General features: G+C 41.1%; 1 long non-coding RNA gene across 1 annotated transcript in view; it reads left to right on the top strand.

The window, feature by feature from the left end:
- The window catches only part of LOC106851495 (uncharacterized), a 173,570-nt gene that overhangs the window by 42,596 nt on the left and 107,063 nt on the right, over positions 1-23,911 (top strand). Inside the window, exon 2 of the long non-coding RNA XR_015805983.1 lies at positions 21,665-21,743. This is a non-coding gene — a long non-coding RNA (uncharacterized LOC106851495). The remainder of the gene's footprint in view (positions 1-21,664; positions 21,744-23,911) is intronic.

Raw genomic sequence — 23,911 nt, 5'->3', positions numbered from 1 at the left:
AGCACCTGATAATAAGCCTCTTAAAGACAGATATGAAGAAAAGATCTTCATATCCACCTCACCTCTTTGACGTCCAGGGGGAAAAATAGCATCTTTGAAATATTACTTAGGCGATGCATTTTTTTGTTCGGTCTCAGCCAGTGTAAAATTCACAATTTAAATTTAAATTTTGGACAACAGGACAGTGGTATCCGTGCTTTAATCAGGAAGGTGTAATGATACCTGCAAGTCTGTTGGCAGGCAAGGCAGAACTCATGGATAATGAGAGAGGGAGTGTTGATTCTCTGATTTTCACCACAGCTAATTTTTGGGGTTTTTTTTCCCTAAATTCTGAAATCACTGCAACTCAGACACCCTATAATACAGTACATTGCTGGATAATCCCCCAGCAGCAGTGCAGAAACCATGGACATCCAAAACCGTTTTGGAAAGAAGGTTTAGGCACCAAATCTGGGAGAGCCATGGGGCTCTAGGTCGGGGGGAGATGCTCAGCTGCCCTGGGGAGCAGCAGCAGCAGTGCCATCCATCAGCAACCCCAGTGGGAATTTTTCCTGAATGAGTGTAGGGCTATTTTCAACCTAGGAACTCGCTGTTGTTCCTTTGTTTTAGTGACTTTGTTTATGTGTGGTTGGCGGAGGCGAGGGGAGGAGGGCACATTGCTCCTTCCTGACACCTCCTCTCTGGCTCCCACAGCTCCCAGTAAAGGAGCAGCTGTACCTCTCCCCCGTGCACAGCCAACTGTTTAGACCAGAAACACAATGAAAAGATTCTGAGGTTGTTAAAATAAATAGCTTCCCGGCAGGGGGTGGAATAGTATGGCCGTGCCTAGGAACTCCATGTACCCTGCTTCCAGAAAGTGCTGGGATAGGACACGCTATGGAGAGAGAGGAAATCAGCCTGGCTTCTGCACTTGGCTCACTCTTCCTCCTCACACTGAGAATAGTTACCCTACAGATCGCTGGTCCTGTTGGATTCCCTTTCATGGAAATATTTTGCGTTCCTGCTGGTTCAGTGGCTGATGTTCAATTATTTTTCTTATTTTTTTCCCCCCCCTCAAACAGTTTCTCTCCGTTGACAGCATAAAACAAACATTTTGGCCTGCTGTAAATAGAGAACATACCAGACCAGTGGCAGGTAGCTTGTGATGTTTAAGTGGGTTGCCAACTGAAGTTTGTAAATCTGCAAAATCATATCATTATATTTAACAGACAAATGTGTATAATATAAAATCAGTGAAAAGATAACATAATAAGTACTTTGACTATTATCTGGGGGCCTAATTAGACTGGTGGAATCACTGTAGTCAGTGAAATTAGAGTTATACAACTGAGGGGAAGGGAAATCCAGCCCTTTAGCAGAATGAACGTTAATGGAGCCCCGTTGACATTTGCTGTCCCAGGTATTCAGCAGCTGCTCCTTTCTTTTGTAGAAAACAGGACTTCACTCTTCCCAGACCATATTTTCTTGAATTTAGCCCCCTGGCAGAGGAAGCTGTGGAGAGACAAGAGGGGCTAATCCCTGCCTGAAGCCCAGAATATTTCGCCAAGCATCTTCCTATCCTTATCACTGCTTCTCTCTGGTCTCCAAAGGTGGTGGTACCTTGCAGCAGAATGGGGCTGCTAAACTCTGTGTTCTGCTCACAAGAACAGGTGTTGGGAGGCCACAAACCTTCAAGAAAGCCAGGGTTGTGCTCCCCTTGTTGCTCCAGCTCAGGCACTGAGAGATGCTGCCCTGGCAAGCAGAGGTTCTGGGGTAGTATTGCTGCCTGGGATTCCAGGTGCCAGAAGCCAAAACCATGTGCGAGGGGCAGGAGGATGTGTGGACTGGAGTAGGGCTATGAAGGACAGTGCTGGAAAGGCTAGAGGATGTAGAGAGAGCAGAGAGGAGCATGAATTTCATTGGGATATATTGGACTGGTGGCTTACTTGGGGACATAAATCATTCAGCCTGAGTAAATGGTTTCCCTGATGAAGGAAATAATTCTCAAGGAAGATCTTTTGATTAAATTTTGCCATCATGCTCAGGTGCAGATGAAATGCCTGTGCTTGCTGGGCACAGTGCACTACTGGTGGGGTGAACCTGTGTTGGTGTAAGAACATTCTGGCAGCTGGCAGTAGGGTTGGGGCATTTCTTCCTCTGGGAGCAAGAATTCAAGCAAGCTGGAGCACCTGGAGGGTGAGACAGGAGATCTACCTGGCCGCAGGCTGATTGATTGTGTTTCTGTTTCCCCCAACACCCAGTGCTTGGCCAGCCTTCCTCATTACTCCTCTCCTCAGTGCTCTCCTAACCTGTAGCTAAATCACCCTTGGCAAGTTTTCCTTCTCTTGCAAAGACGGCAACTCCCCTGTCAAGTTCTTGAGCATTTGTTTGTGCAATGAAATCTGTGATGCTCTAAATCTCAATGTGCATCAGCTGGCATGCTCTGACATTTGGAGAGCCTCACATTCATTGTGTGCCAGACACACAACGAGAGGCCTCAGCACAGATGTAGCTGGACCCCAGGTTCATCTTGGAAGGTAGGGAGGGATGTGCTGTGGGTCAGCAAGTGACCTGGAGGCTTTTGGTGGGGGAGGGAGGACTGGAAGGGAGCAGTGGATAGCCAGCTGGCTGATCGCGTCGAAACCAGGACAAACAGTTGAATATCATTTTCTTCTGAATTCCTAAAGTACCAGGACATCTGGCTACCTGAAATACATCAACAAATAGGTCAGCTAAGATTGCAAATGCACGCCTCACACAACAGAGCCGTGAGGAGAGTGAGGGCGACTCTGCCAAGGAAAGTCTTCCTTTTCACAGTAACATTTTCTTCTAAAATCCTCTGCAGGCTTTTTTGACTAAGATCACTGGAAAATGTGTTAGTCTGGGAATCTTTAATTTAAAAAAAAAGATATTCAGGGAAAGTGTATTTCTGGGGTGGAAGCAGGAGTTCTGCAACCATGGGCAGTGTGGACAGGTCTCTCCCACTCAAGGGTTTTCTGCATCCTGGTGTTCCCCACTTGCAGTGTGCCCAGTTTAACCATCACGTGGGGAGGGGCCTTCTCCTCCATTTTCCCATGTTTTCCCTTACACCATTGCAGCTGTGCTGATTTGGGAGCACTTTGCATCCTCTGTGCAGTCCCAGTGTGGACAAGGACAGAAGGTGGAAGGGGATTGGCTTTAGAGACCATTCCATTGTTTCTTATTTCTACAGTGTGGAAAGTACCTTATAGAAACCCCCAGAATTGCCCAAAAATTCCATATGTTTCATCTCTTCTTAGGTATTTGCAGGATAGGATTTTTTCCTCGTGGCAATGAACACTCAAAATTACTCAAAATTTCTCTATGTAAAAATGCAACACTCATATTATTTTTGTCACTGGTGACCTTTCCAAGCCTCTTTTACCCCAAATTGTATTTATAGATGTATCACAGCTCCTATGCCTGATTATGGTAATGTGTGGGAGCTTAAGTAAATGATGCCACTATTTGTCCACTGCTTTAGAGGCTTTAAAAAAATTATTTTTAAAGCCTGCAAGGTCCTCATAACTTTTTCCCCACCCTCTCAAGCCACAGAGGAACCAATTGGTCCCAATAAATAAAATTCTTACAATAAAAGTCAAATATGGAATATTAAAACAAATAAAATAAAGTCATACTGTTGTTGTTTGCACTTTATGGGTTTTGGGGCACTGGGTAATGCCTTTTTTCAGTCTTTCTTTTGCTAAATCAACATTAGCTAGCAACACACCTAATCTTGACTGAACTATGTTATTTCCTGCCTCCCTGCCTTTCCTGTCTAAATCTCACTCTCTGCTGAAGCAGCTAAATTTGCTGCAAATGAGGAATATTTTGGGACATGAATTTTCTTACAAAACATGGGGAGAGATCTAATGCTGTAAGCAAACAGTGCTCTAATTAATGCAGATCCAGGCTATTGAAAGCATTTGTAGGTTACGGTTATCAAAAAAAGAGATCAAGAAATTGATGCTGAACCCAGTACTGGCATGTAGGATAAATACTGACCGCAAACATTTTTGGGAATGGTACCGGAGCAGATGTGAGCTCAGAAATTCTGGACCTGGAACATATGGGTTTTAATAAACAGACTTCTGTTCCAGCTCCTCTGTTGCTTTTTTTTTTTTTTTTCTGGTTTGTTTTTTTTTTTTTTAACTGTTCTTGCTTAATTTTATGTGCCTGTGTATGCTTCCATTATTAATTAATCTACAAGTATTTGGCATTGCTTCATCGTTGAGGTTTTCTTTAAATTGCAAATGTGCTGTTTTAGTATGAGCAGGACTTGTGTAGCTAATGTTAGAAGGGAAACATTTTTAACCCTCTGTTTCACTGGTTTCCTATCATCTCCTTTTCTCCTTCGACGAGGAGTTGCTGCCTTTATGTGTGTGCACGTGCACACGTGCGTGTGTGTATTATTAGCTGCGCTGTCATTTTTAATCCTTTTCTTTCAATCATCGTTTTTCCTCAGACATGAAATATTCCAGTCTACCACACTGCACAGGCTGCTCACGGTGAAACACTCGCAGCATTTTCAAAATCTAAAACAGAGGAATACCATGAGGATAGAACAAAAGAAATTAAAACACTAGATATGCCACAGTTGTCTTATGCAGCTGTTAGAAATTTAATTATTTTATCTCATAGAATAATGTGCCCTTCAGAAATCATTTTGGACTAGATGTTTCAAACCAATGATCTGTAGTTAATTATCTTTAATAACTGTTGCACATTATGGTTAGATCTATGTTTTTGCTAAACCAATTAATAATATCTTCATTAGTATAAAGACAAGGTAGCTGGATCCTTTCATTTTTCACATTGAAAGAGTAGATATTTTAAACAGTGTAATTTACTTTAGCCATACATTCCCGATGATATGACTAATTAATGAAACTTCAAAGACATATAACTTCCAAAAGCTACTTATTTAAAGTCATTGTTGAGCACTTAATGACATTATGTTGGGGCATTGCAGAAACCATCACTGCCTGAGTGTTGAATTTGCTAAACCTTTTTATGCTACCAAACTGAAGGAAGCTTGAGTTATATTGAAAAGCAAATTGAGCCAATACTTCTTCATGTTCAAAAAAAAAAAACCCGCCACAAAACCTGTTGATTACTAGAGGATCTATCAAAAGTTGATGATTTCCTTTCTGCTTGCATGTTGCAGCTGCCAGTTTGACTTATTCATGCAAGTCTGTGTGGATAACTCTGGAAAAAGAGCAAAGAAAATATTCTATATTTTGAGAGTTGGGTGGAATTAATTTTTTTCAGAACCACTAGTTGTCTAAATATTCCTTTTGTATCTGCTTTTTTCCTTTTTATTTTTTTTCATTTCCGTGTCTCATTTTTTCAACTGGGTGATAACTATCACATAAGTTTAGTCTGCTACCCGACAAAATTAACCCTGAGCACAATATTAAGTACACCAATGATTGCTATGGTATTACCACTGTTCCTGATGGCACGGAGAATAAAGTTATAAATGTTATAGGGCCAAATGGTTTAGGTCTCCTGTTTAGCCATGTGAGCTGGTGAAAAGATTCTCCTGCAAAATTTCCCTGACCTTGAGGTAAACTGAATGCACAAAAAGATGTATTCTGTTTTTCATCTTATATGTATTTTCATACAATCTTCAAATATCATGCAGCCATCAGGGAAGGCTTTCTGAATCTTAAAAGAGCATCGTATATACAGCCCTCCAAGAACTGGTATTTCCCACCATGGAGAACTGTACATCAGGAATCAAGTGGAAAAAAAAAAAAAAAAGAGAAAAAAATTACATCTAAGAGAATAAAACAGTGCAGTCAACTGTGCACAGGGCTGGAAGGCCAGGAGAGAAGTGTTAACAGCCAGTTGTGACAGCTACAAAATAATTATCCTAGCAGTGAGCACCTGGTCCTTCAGCTGCCAGGCTTCCCACAGGAGTCATCTTCAGTCCTGGTGCAGATAGGGAAGAGGGTGAATCCATTTAGTCAGGATTAGACTTAACTGGAGGCAGAGATGGGGTTCATGGTCCATGTCTGTGCCAGGCGTGTGCTGGCAGAGCTGGGGCTGCTCATCCTAATTCACACCTAAAGGCTGCTCCTGTTGGGAAGGTAAAAGGTGTGGATTCCCTTAATACACATCTGGTGGCCTTGGGGGGTTTGGGGGTTGGAGAAATGCATCACTTAAGAGCAGAGAAAGGGAGGAGCTTTACAGTGAGTTATTGGTAATGTTTTAGGGGCTTTGTTGTGTGATTTGTTGACTGGCATTTCAAATACAGGTTAACCTCCTGCAATGTGCAGGTTACCCCAAGTGATTGATATTTAATGACAATATTAATACACAATAAAAGGAAAAAATGCAAGGTGTCTAAAAGAAATCTTTTCACACTGTATTTCTTTTTTCTCTGTGTGCTGACTGAATTAAAAGCCTGTGTTTGAGACTCTGCAGGGGCAAATCTATTTGTGGCTTTCTGGAAATGACCAGTTCAAACCAACCTGTGGGAACCTGGCAGGGAAAGCATCCAAATGATCATTTTCTAATGGCAACTATATTTTGACAAGTTGTAAACTCAGATATACCTGGAAAACAATGGCATTTTTCTCAGGTGCCAGCACTTCTGCAAAGTTGTTTTCCCCCTTAAGACATGCCATCTTAAAAATGCTGTGTATTAGTGCCAGACTGTTTGAAGCTGCTGCTGTTAATGCTCCAGTGAGCTGTAGGAGCCTGTGTGATCCTCAACTCGATGGTCTGTTGGGCTGAATCTTCTCTATACAAGGGAGAGAAAAATTAATTTCCCCTAAATTATCATTATTCTTTTTTAATCCTGCATGTATATTTTTATTCAGTTAGTCTGAAAAAGGATAACATTAGGCTGTACACAAACTATGGGTCTATTTGACAAAAAATTTGAGTAAAATTTGAGTAAAATCTGAGTAAAATTTGAGTAAAATTACCTTTCTGCAATTGAGTTGAATGGAATATTTTAGACTTAAAATTTTGTATACATTTTCATCTAGACTTTGCTATAGGCTTTACCATTTTAAAAATTAAGTAATGGACCTGAAACATTGTGTTTATTCTTCATTGTGTTTATCCTTCCTATAAATCTAAAAGATTTCGTTTCCTATGTTTTTATTAAAGGGCATAGTGATTCTGAAATTCTTCAGTATTGGTCCATTAATATTTCTGGGATATTTTTATATGTAAGCAAAATAGGTGGGTTTATAGTAGTCATAAATATTATCTAGCTACAACTTATTCTTAATGCCCTTGTAAGAAAATAATGCCATTGTTCATTTTCATTCCCTGGGGTTTACTCTTTGATGTCCTACATACCTAATCAATCTTTAAACTAATGCCAAGTCTGATTAAAGATTGTCAGATGAGGCTGGTACTTGTTATTTTATATTTTTTGCTGCAAGGAAGGAGTGTCCAGATTAAAAAGTTCAGTGTTTGGATAAGCGAAGCTGTCTTATTAGCTAAAATTTTGAGCTGAATACCTCAGTGTACAAGAAATGTCACTGCAGAAATGGGTGATGTTTCTGGAATAAGGATCACATCATTTTCCTTTTTCACCTGTGCAGGACATCCATGTTGGAATATTACTGGAGGCATTTTAAAATTACCTCTGCTGTGAGTGTAGCTTGAGCTGTTGTTTGAGTTGTTTCTAGCATACAGCTGTATTTTATTTCATTTCATTTCAGTGATTTGTTATATATCTTTTGAGAACTTTAACCTCTCCCATTTTGGGCTGACACGGTAACTCAAGCTCTTTTCTCTTCCTTTTAAAGTCTGGGCAGCCAAAAAATCCAAACATTCACGGTGTTTCTGTGCCTTGAAAGTAAGTTACCAGGAACTGGGAGAGGCACTGGACGAGTTAGGTTACAGATGGAAATCATTATTCTGTTTGATGAAAGTTTCAGTAATATTCTCCAACCTTGAGGTGAAGGAGGCTGCCTTGTACTGCTCCGTGTCACAGCATCTTGTTCCAGAGGGAAAGTAAATGAAACTCTTCAGTTTCCATAGACTTGGACTTTGCACTGGGGGTTAGTTTGCATGAGATATCGGTATCGTGTGCAAGCCAGAAATGAATTTGAGCAAATCTCAGTTGTATAAGCTGATGTTAGTGAAATTATTGAAAATTTACCACTTGAGAACTTCTGGTAATTAAAGATTGCTTCTGGAGGTTCCCCTGCTCTTCAGAAATAACCTTGTGAAGTGTTCGTCTAAGGGCTATTCACAACCTGCCTTTCTCAGAGTCACTCCTTGCTGCTGCAAAAGCAGGGGCTGGGTATGGAAAACAAGCATTTTTAGCACACCTCCTTCTTTGCAGAGCCTGTGTTTGGTTGGTAAGCCCTCAAGGAAGAAACACTTAATATAGGGAATTTGATCTCTAATTTGGATATCACATTTGTAACACCTTAAAATTATGATAATGTGATTCTGTTACTGGAGGACTAATTGGGAAACCACAAAATCTTGGAATGCATAAGCCAGCCCCATATTAATGTTACTTAATGCAAATGCATTGGTTTTGGGGTTGGGAGTATTTTATAATTTAGGTAAGCAGTTTAAATTATGTGGTTAAAATGTATTGTGCACGAGAGTGATAATTCAGAAGCCTTGTGGCCACTTATCCAAGTCCTTATCCCATGAGAATTATGCACGTTGTAAAAAAGTCTTGAATGAACCAGCAGTGGTTAAGAATATATATCTGAACACTTCCCTAGCTCCCAAGAAAATGAGTGATTGAAAATGTTAAATGTTGCTGCTGCCATATTTATGAATAGGAATCAAAGCTCTCGGGGCCATAAAACTTCATTTTCTGGTTGTAGCCCAACTCATTTGGCCAAAAGATACCCCTTAGGAGTGAGCTAGATGAGAGAGACTTGAGTCCCATCTGAGGCAAATGTCTTGCAAGGTATTTTCTTTTCAGTAATCAGTATGAAACAGTTGTATAACTTGTGTCTGTTGAACTGAGAAAAAGGATTTCAGATACTAAAGATCAAATAGAATATTGGTAAAAAACCTCATCTAAAAGCAAAACTTATCAGAGAATGGAAAAAATCCCAAACCTAGACATTTTCTTTTTTTCCTTAGGATGGAGACAATTTCTTAAAAGCAAGTTCATATTCATCTGCCCATTCTGGTTATGGCTGGGTCAGTAAAACTAACTATACTGAGTGAGACAACTGCTAAGCTAACCCAAAGCAGAGAAGATTGGAGAGTTGACATGAAAACCTGCTCAGGTTAAGCATATACAGTGCCCTAGGACAGAGGATGAGCAGGGAGCACTGATGGGGAACAAAGCTACTGCATTTTCCCTACTGTTTTTCTTGTTGATGATTTGATGTTTTTTGGTGATAGCAACCGGAAACACTATTTCCTGAGAAAATTTAAAAAAAAAAAAAGTCCTCTGCCAACTGCATAGCTGGAAAAAAAAAATCTGATTCTTGTAGCTGTGAGAATTAGTGTACCACCCTGCCCTAAGTAAGGATTACATCCAGAATTAAACCCAGCTTCCCTCTGCCTTTGTTTTATTTATTATCTGCAGAATTGCTTTGTACGAATGTTATGAAAGAGCCCTGCATTGGGGAGTTTTTTTGTAAATGAGCCATTAGCTTGAGTAAACAGGATCTGGACGGAGTTTGAAGCCTCCACAAGGCGGCACTGGCGCATCTCGCATCCCAGTTCCCTTTCCCTGCTGGATGCTGCCTCGCCAAACCTGTAGAAATTTTATGTGCACGCTTTTTATCAAAAAACTCTTCCGCTTCTAAATTTTCGTGTTACCTTGCAAAGTGTTGGGTTAACAAAATAGCAGTTAACCTTGATAGAAGCTGTCAGTAATTTCTTATACAATGGATATTGTGTGTTCCAGGAGCTCTAAAGCAATGATAATGTAAATTGCCTATTTGCAGTGACAAACAATCTTCTTTTAGTACTTCAGTATATCAGTGACTTGCGAATTTTGAACACAGTTTCTGCTTTCCTTTTCCTGGTCTTTGCAATATGTTCAAAAAGTTTCAGAGACCAGTTTTATTTTATTTCTTTGGGTTAAAAAATGGATGCACCACTTGTGTGCACGATTCTTTTCTCCCCCCACTGATCACAGCTGGTGACTGAGATGAAGCTACTTCTTGTCTTTACAAACTTGACTCCAGCCAGCTGAGATCCAGGCCCTACTGCCTTTTCTCTATTAAATACATACTGAACTCTGTCAATAAACAGCAACATGGGAGAGGAGAGCTGTGGGCACAGCAAAACAAAGTGCTTTTCCTGATGGCAGTCCCGTTAGCAAGCGCACAGTTGCTGCTATCAGTAAGGAGGTAAGGTTGCCCATTTCATCTACTCATGCAGTAAAAATGCAAAAGGAGAAATGAAATAACAGCAGCAAACGCTTCCTCTGACCCTCTGTCACCCAAGGCAAGCTGAGTGGGGTTCACTCTGCAAGGCCTGAAAGTCTTGTGTCCCTATTCCAAATAAAGCAGGGCTATTTTAGTGAGAGATTTTAGTATATCAGGGTTTAAAAGAAATCTTAAAAAACTTTAGAATAAGATTTATACTATGCCTTTTTTTTTCTCTGCTGATACTACTCTATAGAATCATTGAACAGTTTGGGTTGGAAGGAACATTAAAAATCCTCTCATTCCACCCCTCTTCCATGGGCAGGGACATCTTCCACTATCCCAGGTTTCTCCAAGTCCCCTCCAGTGTGGCCTTGGACACTCCCAGGGATGGGGCAGCCACAGCTTCTCTGGGCAACCTGTACAAGTGTCTCACCATCCTCACAGTAAAAAGTTTCTACTTCTCACTATTTTGAAAAATCTGGACTATAGTTGCTGTTCTTTGGACAATTGAATAGCTTCAAATGTTGTGATTGCCGTGTATTAAGCAAAATTTCCTTTTTATTACTTAGCAGTGTGAAAATAGATCAGAAGAAAGAAACATATAAAAGCTCTCCCTCCTAAAACCTTGCTGGCTCTTCTCCCTTGCTCTGTGGTCAAAAGTTAAATAGGATGTTCTGATTATCACCACTCCCAAAACAGATCAGTGGGATTTTTTTGTTCAAAATAATTCCTCCTCCTCTTGCAGCTTGTCTGTGCCAACAAGTTCAAAATACGGGAAGCTTGACCTTAGCTACAGTCCTTGCTGATGTGCCACACATCCTGCACTGCCCAAGGAGCACAGAGAGCTGAGGCAATCTGGTGGGGACTTCCGAGCTCTGCCCTTTCCACCAGAGCACAGACACACCAGGGGAAGAAAAGCCCATGGGGAATCTGATGTAAATTTACTTGAAGTGAACAGGTTCCACAGATTTCATTGCAATATTGGAGCGGGACCCAAATATGTAATAAATTGGCAGGGAAATAGTTCCCGCTGTATATGTGGCAAAAAGGAGTCTTCACCTCCCAAGTGCTAAAGGGGAAAGTCAAAATCTCTTTCGAACTCTGCCACATTCACCAGTGTATAGTGAAAGAAAACATTCCTCCCTGATCCCGATGCTGGCGATCATCCAGGGCCCAGAGCACTCTGGGAAATTCCACTTTCTGAACCCCGCTGTGCTACCTAATCACACAATGGGCTACATATGCCATCCAAGAAAATAAACACAGGTCTGGGAAGCTGTTTGTCCTGCAGGGCTAGGAATGCTCTTCCTAACTTGGCAGGGCAGCATAATCCTCTCTGAAAAGGGAGAGAGAGCTGCTTGAACTCAAACTGACTAATGAGATTGAAGAAAAGCCCATCAGAAGCTGGCACAGCCCTTGGCTCGCCGTGCCAACACACGCCAGGTGACACTGCTGGGCACTCACTGTGGCTTGTGCTTGTGTCATGGTAGAAGCTAGACCACAGATATAGACCCCAACAAGGGCCCAAAGGATTTCTGAGTTGTACCTCTGAGCTTGTGGTTTATAGGGGAGGCTGCTGCCTTGGCTGGTCCCCTGGGCAAAATCCAACTGAGTTTCAGCCTTCACCGTACACCAGGGGTAGTTCAGTAGTGACTGCAATTTCCTATGACTGCAGGTGCCTGAGCAGGGTCTTGTGGTCCCTATGGATTCCAGGCTGAGATCCTGGGATCCCAGTGAAGAGGAGGTGGAGGATGGAAGTGGTGGCCAATTGAAGGTTGGTCAGCAGCAACTGCAAACTGCATTGGCTTTCCTGAGACCTGCCTAGTGCTCTTCTCCACTTGGCTCTTGAGATCATAACCAAATTCCTCAGAGAAAAGGACTTGCATTGATTATAGTAGAAATTGGATCTGGATTTTAAATCACATTATTAGCTCTTCTAGCAAGATGAACTGAGCGATACAATTTGATTAAAAATTGCAAAGACCTCCCCTTCCACCTCCCTCTCTCAGTTTTGGAGCAAATGTGTGTTTCATGGTAACAGGGAATGAAAGTGTTCCACAAGGGCTTTTTTAATTACAGCATTAATAAAATGCACTATATGTTATTCTCTAAATCTACAGATTTGTTGCTTTAAACACATCATATTGCTCTCTGAAACACTTGAAACTCTCAGAAGTTTTTAAAAGTGTGTGTTTAGGTTAAGGTTAAGTTGCCCTTGACAGCATTTTTTAAAAAGATTTGAATTGTTGAATAACCACCTTTCACCCATCCCTAATTGTAATTTAAATGACAATATGCTCCCAATCAATAGCTCTTTGTCACACTTTGAAGATCAAGGATGAGATTTCACCCCATGAGTTTACATGGCAAAAGCTTCTTTTTCATAATGCTAAAAATGTTGCATCCTGCTGTTAAAGAAGTATAAGAATACCTGCTCTCAAATAATTAGTTTTGAATAAAAGCATTTAAGTCATACTTTATAGCCATTAATTTGAAACAATTCAAAGCCCTTCATTTCTGCACTTTGTTCACAGCTAAGTATTACAATAGGTATTTTAGCCAATTGGAAAAAAAATCAGTTACAGCAAGATAATTTGAACAACTTAAGTTGGGTGATATTGTAAGAGGTGGGTTTTGAATAACTATAGCTTTATTTTGCATCAACTCCATTTCTGTACAGAACCATCTCTGCAAGTGGAAAATTGAAAAGTTTTTAATGGTGATCACTGTGTGTATGTGACTTTACAATGTTGTGTGATTGTCTAACAGGTACATATGGGGGCATGTGGCTGTTTCTCCAGTTGTACATATAAAGACAGGCATTTATTATATAGGTTCCACTCAAAAAGCTGATTTATTTTATTTTATTTGATTATTTTATTTTATTTTATTTTTATTTTATTTCTATAACTAAACTCTTTCTCAGAGTCCTAGGCAAGGGCCAGGCCTCTACTGTGCTTAATGTTATGAAATGCCAAACAGAATGATGGTCTTTGTCTGAGAGTGCTTACAATTCTTGTTTTTAGTTAGAGCAGTGAAATGTTTTAAGAAGGATAAAGTCTGGTCTGTTTCTATGTTGTCCTTGGTAAACCCAATCTAGTCTGGTCTCAAAAACGGAGCAATTCTGCTCGTTGCCAGGGAGAATACATAGGTATCCAATGAGTCATGGTCAAACATACGGCCATTATTAGACCACAAACACAGGAGGAGAAAAAAGATTTCATTTGGACCTGTTGTCCCTGCCGAGCTGGTGAGGAGGAATAACAAATAAGAGTGGAGGAGGTTGCTCTTTAGGTATTTATGAGGAGCTTCTCTCCCTGTGGGGATAGACTGGGGGAAAAGCAGAAATGTGCACGTTGGAAAATTTAACTAGAGCAAAGGAGGCTGCGTCATGGTGTAACTAGGAGCACTTAGCACATTTTAATGGCAAACTAGAGACAATGGAAAGAGAAGCTGAAGCTGTAAGGGCTTTAGCAAATACAAAGAACTTATTTTTAGTTTGGAAGAGACGGGGCAATCAGAAGACAGACACAAAGGGAGAAGTGATTAAGTTTTGTGTTAGAGCAATGTTCTCTGAGGCAGTATCATAAATGAGCACGTTCATCCAGACCAAGAAAAAGGATGCTGAAGAAACAGGACACAGGGTGCTGAGCACCACAACGCATGGCTGTGTTTCTGTGGCTTAGCAGAAAAGGTCATGTCTGAGAACTGTTACATGGAAATGTTTTGCAAGACTGGGCCCATGTGTATAAATTTAGAGAAAAATCTCAATTAAAATTGCAGCACAAGTTCTTACTTTTAACTGTGGGCTTGCACAAATACAGAGTTAAAACCAACTGATGGAGAAAAGAAAAAAAATGTATATTTGAAGCCTTCTTTAAACAGAAAATCTATAGAATCATAGAATTATTTAAAAAAAAAAAAGAAAAATAAAGACTTTCAGTATATATACTATAGAATAAAAACTTTGCACTTGGGCAAGTCCTTTTCTCCTGAGTTATCTTTTATTGAAGACTTATGAAACTAATTGATTTTACCCCTGCACTGATTTTTGACTGGACCAGAGTAGGAGAAAGTTGTGGTGTTGAACTCTACCTGTCTGGGCTGCTTAGTGGAAGATTTGGAGAGCATCAAGTTGAGCTCGGGGTCCCACTGAATTGAGCTGTGCCCAAATACAAAGCACCAAAATAGTGCCCTGGCATTGCACTTTATGCACAGTGATCTTGACTCTGGAATGGCTGTGAATGGCTCTGGGTATTCACAAAGACTTTCTGTGCTCCAAGTTTTCCTACATATAAAACAGAGGCATTAATATTTCCAGCTCTGACACTAGTGGTTAGGGAATTTATACTTTTGAACATTAATTTGTGAGAAACTATATTGGTACAAAGTATTGGTTCTGTTCGCATTGTTCCCGGTTATTAACCCTATTATTGGTCATTGCATCTGTACACTCAAAACACAGGGTTTATTGATGGCTTTTATTTCCTATATGTGTCATATAAATGCCTTAACAGATGAACAGGGTAGTGAAAATGATAGGGTACTTCAGAACAGCTCGAAGTCACTGCTTCTTTAATAAAGCTTTGGTTTTGTATGTCGGGAGAGATGGAATTCACACCCCAACCTATGCACAGCTGCAAGCCCTATTAAGTGAACCCCCTCCTAAATTTAGATCCAATGGCCTCAGCCCTGGCCAGCTTCCAAAGACCATAGAGGCCTGTTCCACTCCTTCCACATCCCCCTCCCAGTGCTCCACGAGCATCGAGCCATCGAACCCTTTGCTCAATAGTGGGAAGAGCCAGTGCAGGGTTTGGGTCTTGGAAGGTGCAGCAAAGTCTTCCTGTAAGGAGGATAATCTTCACATGAGCAGTTAGTAAAAGAACACTACAATCACTGTAGCTATTCATAAGCTGTATATTCATTTTTCTGTGTATTTTCCCTTTAAATAAAAAGAGTTGGGTTTTTTTTTCAAGTGGCCTAAAGACAGCGCTCATGAGGTGAGCAAGTCTGAGCCATGTTCTGACAGAGCATTTTAACAATCAGGAGAGTCCTGATGCCTGGGAGTTGCCAGGGATTGCATGCTAGCAGTAAGCCAAATCATCAAAATGCAGCTTGAGTAGGTCCAGTGAGGGTGTATTATATTGCAACAATTGTGGCTGTTGGAGCTAAGGTTGAGTGGGCATTCCTATTACAAACCCCAACTGGTAGAGTTGAGTATTTTGACCACATCAGATAATGTCAAGTGAAACTTCTCATATGAATTGACACCCAAATACTTGTAACCTCCCTTACAAACAGGATCATGCTCTTCCCCTTCCACCTACTCCTCTTCCCAGCCTACACTCGATTTTGTAACTGGGTCATTCTCTTCAAATGTGAATAGATTAAAAAAATGTAGATATTTAATTTAAAGAAATCAAGACTAACAATGCCTGATTGTTGGTGTGAGTTTTACACCCATGTGCTTGATGTCACAGCCATGCAATGGTCATGCACACCAAACCTTGGCCATTGTGTCACCAGGAAATATTCTGTGATCCATCAGGCTCTCAGTGACAGCCACAGTGTGGCTGTAGCATGACAGTGACACTGCATTTCACCAGACAGCCCTCACTAAACTGGTAGAAGCTCAGCACTGGAGGACATTTCCTGTCTGTAGGCAAAAAGTTTCCCCAAAGGTTTTGCCAAAGTGGTCTGAGTGTGCACGTGTGAACAATGTGTTACAGGCCTGTAGAGCTGAATGCCACTAGCAGGGATTAGAGGGGCCCAAAACTTAACAGGATTAAAGAAAAAAACATGAACTTGGATTAAAATTTAATGAAATTACCCTATGATATGTTCCTGAACTTTTCAACACGGTTTTCTGCATGGGACAGAGGATTTTGCTTCTACCAACACAAACCAGTAAAGGATTCTTCATAGGGGAGTGACTCTTAACTTGATTTAGGAGAGAAAGGATGCTCTAGTGATGAGGGTGCAGCTGAAAAATCAAACCCCAGAGTGCTGTGCCATTTCCCCGTGGTCATGAGGAGGCTGAGCATGCCTAGATCTTTGCAGATATTAAGAACTTTATCCCTCAGCAGTCTCTGGGGATTTTGAATGAACATTTCCAAGGACGAGACCTTAGTCTGTGGTGCCCTTCTCTTCCTGTGGAAAATGAAGAGCCCAACATTTACCTGCTGGAGTGGACAAGCCTGTTCAATCAGTGAAGAGCTGAATGAGTCAGGGGTTGAGTAGGAAGAGAGGGAGAGGAAAATCCTCCCACTGATAAATTGCTAACACTCTTTTGCAAAAGATTTAAGATACTTGATGGCATCATGATAATTTTTGTGTGTCAGAATTGCTAAATATTCAGACATCTGTTTTTTGCCAAACCCAATGTGTAAAAGCAGATGAGAGATATTTTGCGAACTTTTAAAATCACCTACAGCTCTTAAGATGTTGAAGGTAGATTAGATAAGACTAGCAAAGTTATTTGAACATAAACATTTATTTAAAAAATATCCTCTGCCTTGCTGAGCCCACAAACATTGTATAAATAATACACAGTTCATGAATAGGAATGAACAGACTTGTACCCCTCACTGGTAAGGATTTATATTCTGCACCTGCCAGGACTTTATTAACTCTCCTGAAAACAGTGATATCTCTGCAGAGAGATCTAAAGGAAGTTGTTCTTGAGAATATGCCCCCAAAGCTTAAACTTCAGGTATTAAAGGATAGATTTACAAATGTATTTAGGCAATTAGAAATGAGAATACATGACTAGTCATATTTATAAAAGTTAAATAAGTTACAGGCCTGTCTGCTGGTCTGGGCTCTATCAATGTCCTTTGATACATTCATGCATTTTAGGGTCATAAGGAATTATATTCTTATTTTGCAAACAATGCTACCTGTGCTTAACTTGATGCACACCAATAGTTCTTGGTGGGACTGCTTGTACAAGGATTTACATATCTGTAGGAGCTGGCCTGAAATGGTAAACGTTACAGAATGGGTCACAACTACCATTTTTTGGACCAAATCTTAAGTGTGGTCAGACTTCAGAGGTGGCTGATTTCACACTGGGGATGAAAAAAGTTCATAGGAAAATCCTGCCTGGGATTTGGTCTGAGCTTGTTTGTCACATTGTTTTGACCCACCTTCTTTGCAACCTTCCCTGTGTGCTCCCAGGGGTCCGTCTGAGCACTAGTGGCTACAAAGCCTTCTGCTAAAATAGAAGTCCCAAAATAATGCATTGACTTTCCTATTCAGTTGGAGGGTTAAAAGAAAGGAAACCTAGGTAGGAACAGCTGTTCTGGAATTTATTCAGTGTGCTTTTCTCTATCTCTGTCATCTAGTTTGGCGAAAAAACAAACAGCAAAAATCCCCAAACCCTCATCTTATGAGTCCACAGGTGCATCAAGAATTTGAGTCTCAAACAGGGGAAGGGAGGAATCATTTATCTGCTGAAATGCAGCCCACATTCCACACAACATGGAATACCTCAAGCTTCTTGCTAATGACCCTGTGACTGTTGTTTGGGCACATACCTAAAGAGTAAATTAGGAGCACATACATCACCATTTGTAAGGTATTTACTGCATTATAAGATTTTAAATGGAAATAAGTTATTAGTTTTCAAGTACCTTTAAATCTTGATGTTAATAAGAAAGAGAGATACATTTGTCTCTATACATTCATAATCTGAGGTTTAATACTCTATTTGATCAAAAGGAACATCAAAACGATCTTGTAACATCTCAAAATACAGCCTGCATGTGCAGCAAGGTGATGGGGTGGAGAGAAGCTCCCCCACCAACCTTGTTGCAGAATCAGGATGGAAATCCCAGTGACACAGTCAGTTATTGGATGACTTGGGAGCTCCTGCAGATCAGAGAACAGAAGGAAATGTGCCAAACAAAAAATAACACCAAAGCATTTTTATTGCTGTTAGTGCATTTTGGTATGTTTTCTTTTGTTATGTGTAAGAAGTCTAGAAAGATGAAACATTTGGAGAGCTGTGACTGATGTGGTGGATATGGAAAAGGAAACAAGTTAATTGATGGATTTGGTTTTAGTTTCATTATGGCTGAAATGCATATATGTGGATTGTGGCAATTGAGTTGGAAATGAGCATGAGAACCTTGGAAGAAGTAGCAGCAGGAGTAAGGAGTAACAAGGAGAGGATTATTAATACACTAAATTCACGTTAAGGAAAGAGTTTCTGGCTTTTTTAATATGGGTACGTGTGAAAAGATCTGTGACACCTTTAGGGTAGAAATGACCTGACAGGTGATTGTAAGAGAAGATTGTAGAGATCCTTTCTACCAAAACAGTCAATGATACCTTTGTAGAGCCATCTTCCCTGGAAAATATCAAGTATGGCATACTTTGAAACATTTCATTTCATACAGCAAGAGCACCAGAATCAGTGTTTCTCGCTGTGTCTTATGTCTTGTGCCTTAGCCAGAGTGCCAGACATAGTTAGGCTCTAAGGGACAGGAAAATCCCTGTAAACAAGCCTAGGTCAAGGATTGCTGTAGTGTTGACAAAATCTGTGAAGCCTAGAGATCCCACTAGCTCCCTGAGGTAGGGAGGACACTCTGGAGTGGGAAAGAGGAGAGCTCTGGGAAGCCATCCCAGATGCCAAAGCAAAGCATTGGTGGGGCTGAGGATACAGCAGCTGCTCCACTTCCCTCCTGCCAGGCAGGCTGGGTTTCCTTTGGCCCCCTGGGAAAGGCACTTCAGACCATGTGGAAACTGTGTGAATGAAATCCTCTCGCTTTATGCATAGCCCTCCAAATTATCCTTGTATGAAATCAGATGCACAACTCAGCCTTGGTATATTTAACGCCGCGTCTCCTTTTCTGCCTTTCTCTCTCTGTGCCTTATTTCTCGTGCCAGACTTATTCTCCCTTTGTTTTTATGGGTTTTGCAGCAGTAAATCTGGCTGCTGTTTAGCAAGGAGAGCTGTAGCTTGATTCAAACCTTAGTTACAGACTGTTTCTTTTTGTTGTTAGACACTACCCGCCTCATACTCTACCTGGCCAAAGCTGCCAAGTTTTGGATTTCCTAGAGGAGGCTTTTTATTCTGTCGTCTTGTCTGCACATGTACACACAACCTCCAATTATATAATAGGTGAACTCACTGTTGTGCTATTGTGCATTTTCCTCTTTTTACAAGCGAACTGCACTGACACTTTTTTGTGTTTCGAGTCTATTGTTACCTCGTGCTGGGGCTGCAGCCCTGAGATTTCCTCGAATCTTCACTTTTCCCACACCTAATCAAGAGCTTATTTTTAGCATGTTTTTTTTTCCCCTCCACTTTTTCAGTTTAAAACCTCTAAAATACTAAAAATGGCCAGGCCAACATAACCTCTCTAAACACTGAGCGTTACGTAATCTTCGGGCACGTTGTCCTCCTGCCTAGGATGGCAGAAGAGCCTCATCAGTGGTAAAAGAGCTCAATGTGTCAAAAAAAAAAAAAAAAAAATCTAAAAAACAAGAGGTGATTCCCTTGGTGCTGCTTTCAGGCTCAGCTTTCTGAGGAAGCTCCTGGAGGGAGCACCATGTTGTCATCAAAGCCTCCAGCGTGCAATTTGTACCTGACAGTGAGGAGGAGGAGGAGGAGAATGGGCTTCCCCTTCCAGCCACACATGGTGCGTGGGCACGAGGCTTCCCAGAGCTGGGCTCTCAGCTGGCACACATCTGCCTCAGCACAGCTCCCCTCCTTCCCAGCACATGCAGAGGGATGAGCTTGTTGCAAACCAGCTCTTTGTCCAGAGCGGTTTCTTGGAAAAGCGGCCGCGCTTTTCTGATGGGAGGAGAGGAAAGATGCAATCTCTGCCCCTGACCAGCCTCCAGATCATCCCTCTCTGCAGACCACATAGGAGGAGGAAGGGGAAAAACAACTGCAAACAAACAAAATTGGAGCGAGGTGGCTGAGACCAAATTAGATTAATTAGCCCCAGGCTGTTTTGTATGTTTATATTTAATTTTAGGTTTAGCTACTTCAAAGTTCACATAGTTTTAGTTAATAACTTTACTATAACTTATTATTTTCAGATGTTGGCAGGTAGACAAGTTGTGAGTCACCTGGAATATGAGGCTAAATAAGTAATACTCACTGGCAGGGTTTTGACCATGACTGATTACACTCTCTGTCTTCTGTGTTAGAAAAATATAGCTTCAGAAGGAAAAAAAGTCTACTTTTCTCACTTCTACTACCATTTTATGTTGAAATGTCCATGGGGTGGGTTAGATTTCATACATGGCTGTCTAGCTTTCAAAAACTTTCAATCTTTAATCTGCTGCTTAATGGTTAGTACATCCTGTAGCATACCAGGTCTTTATTATTTCATTTGACCTCTTTTGTGAACCTAAGAAGGTCCACAAGACCTGTTTGTTTATGAGCAGGGCGGTCTAGAGGTTAGTGGTCTTAAATCACAGAGGAGAAAATGAATGGGCAGCTCTTTACTCGGGATAATAAAATTGTTGTCACTCCAACTATAGATTTTTGTAGGTTATTACATTAGTTAAATAAAATACTGCCTCATCAATGCAAATTCCAGTTCCGGCTAGTCCTGATGTTGGCTGTAGAAGCAGGAATTCATTCATATTGCTGGCAGTAAAAAGGAATAAAATTGTGTTTGACAGGAGTGGAGAGTTAAGATCATAACTTTTCAGAACCAATAAGGGTTCGTGGAAAAATATATACTTGGGAAGAACAAAACCCTAATCACAGGCATTGCTTACTGGAGGTCTACAGCTGTGACAAATGGTGTGATACTCATGAATATGCAAAGTTCTTTTCAGCCTGTAATTATAAGAATCATTGAGCCTATGTATGCATTTCATAGGAAGCCTCAGTTGCATAAAGCAGCAGATGTATTTTGGTGACAACAATCAATAGTAAGAGAGAAACTCATCACAATCCCAGGAGCTCAGCCTGGACCTGACAGGCTGTTTTTCTTCTAGATTTCCAAACTCTTCCATGAATTTGCACCACTGGATTAGTGTGTGTTTCTCTCTGCCCTCAGAATGAGTCTGCTGCCCTTGGCACTCACTCCAGTACACAGCTCCCCTCCTTTACCTTCTCTCCTTTTATCCCATGTCCACCTTGGAGAGAGAGGCAAATACAATGCTACTGTCTCCAAGCCCTTCCTCCTCCAAACAGAAATGGTCTGCCATCCCAAAGCAGCACCAAATATTTGCAGGGCAACAAACCACTGAGTTATTTTGCTTGATTTTTCTGCTGGCATTTTATTTGAAGAGCTACTTCCATCTGGAGATGAAATAGCCACAGAATCTATCATCTAACACCTCTTTCCTACTAATGTGTTTTTCAGATGAGGCCCTGGCTGGACCAAATTCAGCAGCAGTGGCTGGAGACACAACCCCACATGTGCAGGTCGGCGCTGAGTGCAGGTAGGGTTAAATTTGAGTTGTAGCTGGCAGAGATGGGACTTGGCCTCTGCCTCCAGGCACTGCTTCTTGGATATGTCAGGGAGTCACTGATGGATGGAGGAGATGGCCAGAGGTGTGCCTGTTAAAGATTTGCCTTTCACTATTCAAAGAACCTAGAAAAGTCTAAATTCAAGAGTCACACAACAGATGCTGGAACTTAACCTTCTTAGACCTAATGAAATCATCTCTGAAACCAAAAAGCTGAAAAAGAAAAAAACAAATCCTGATAAATTCAGAATCAAGTGAGACATAGGAGAGAGGTAACTAAGACACCTATAGCAGCTTATCATGGAGGAAGATTATCATTACTTTGTTATGTGCACCTGGGGACAGAGGCAGCTGTTTGTGTTTTCTAAATATCACCCCGGGACTAACATCTCCCCATACCAACGTAAGCATATACTTTACAAATTGAAATACCTGTTTATCAGCAATATCAAAGTATCTGTGATTATGGCAGGTTTGTTTTGGCAGTAAATTATGTTGCTCGTGTTGGTCTTGATAAAAAGCATTGAGATGTATTGTGTGTTAGGAAGGACCATTTCAGTATTTTGCACCTTCTGTTCACTGTTGCCTTGTCTGCTTTCACAAGATTTCTCAAGGTTTCTTTATAGTAAGGGCAAAGCTTTTTTTGAAAACCATGGCCCATGACTGTATGGTCAGTTGCAGGCACAATTAAACCCTTATTTAGATGTTATGAAGGTGACCGTGAAAATGTCTACAGGTTGTTTGGAGTTAACAGCAAATGTCTGAAAGAAACATATATTTTCTGCCCTTCAAAAAATCACCTGGAAGGCATAAACAGGCTATCATGACAATTGTTATTGTATAGTTTAAGACTCTTTAGGAAATAGCTCTTTTTAGGGAAAAGGCAATAAAATTTATGTGTTTAAGAACAATAGGATATTTTAATATTGAGTAAAACCTACCATATGAAGAGAAATTGTATTCCAAGGGGCTTCATTGTGTGTTTTCAGGACCTCTTGGCTCTTTGTTCTTCTTAGCCTAAATGAGACAAAATACTTGTTCTTAGACAGCAATATACTGATTTTGGAAAGAAAAACCTGAGGGTTTTGGCATAGCTAGCCTGTGTCAGAAGGTAGCATGTGAGATGTAGGGAGTCACAGTGCTTCCAACAATAAGCCATCCAATTTTTTATCTTGAAAAGTCGGGATCTAGCCCTCAGTACAGACTTGCCCAGGGAAGAAAGGGGAGGCACCTTGCACCCTTTCATGTGGCTGTATCACAGGGCAAACAGACCAGACTGTGCCAGAACCATTATTACTTTTCCCTAGGCCAGGGGAAATATTGGCCTCCACTTTCTGCACAAATTGAGCCAGGAGAGGGAAGGGAGCAATGAGAAGGGACTTTGTGATGCCCAGAGTTTGGGCAGAAAAGAGGTGACAAACACCTCTAAAGCCACCAGCACGGTTCAGGCTCTGTGGCATCACAGCTGTGTCTCACACCTTGCTCAGGACTCGTGGCATTTTAGCACCTTTAAACTGTTGACTTTTTGCATACCAGAGTCAGATGGAGAGGTGTACATCCTCATGGTTGGATGGATGGATGTGCTAAGCATGGAAAAATGGCCCTGAAGTACAAATGAGTGACCTGTGGTGTAGCAGAAGGGGATCTTGTCATGCTGAGTGCTGTGCAATCTGTTGAAAGCAAGCCTTCATATTGATTAACTACCTTCTTTCTGCTGCCATAACATAACTGAAATCCAATATGTTACATAAATAAAAATCCTTCTGGTTATTAAGGGGTCATTTATTTGGGGAAAATGTCCACATGAGTGTACAGCCCTTACTCATTCTGAATGGAAATGATAAATAATTGGGGTTTATGCAGAAAGCCCTCTGGGGGTAAAAGACTGCAGGGGTGGAAGGCTCCTGCCATGAGCAGGGTTGGGGTGACTTGGTGTCACGGATTTTCACCCTGGCAGCACCTTCTACCTCCAGGATTTCTGCTCCCTGCTGGGACCCCCTGGCCAGGTGAGAGCTGGGCAGCTCCAGGGATGGTTCCTGGACACAGACAGGGTAGGCAGAGGCAAAACTCTTGATAATGACACCAACACTTGACTTTTTAGGCACAAACTGCCCATAGATTTCAGAAACCTGACAAAGGAA

The sequence above is a fragment of the Sturnus vulgaris genome, chromosome 11, assembly GCF_052056855.1.
Source record: "Sturnus vulgaris isolate bStuVul1 chromosome 11, bStuVul1.hap1, whole genome shotgun sequence".
NCBI classification, from domain to species: Eukaryota; Metazoa; Chordata; class Aves; order Passeriformes; family Sturnidae; genus Sturnus; species Sturnus vulgaris.
This window is presented reverse-complemented; position numbering and strand designations above follow the sequence as displayed.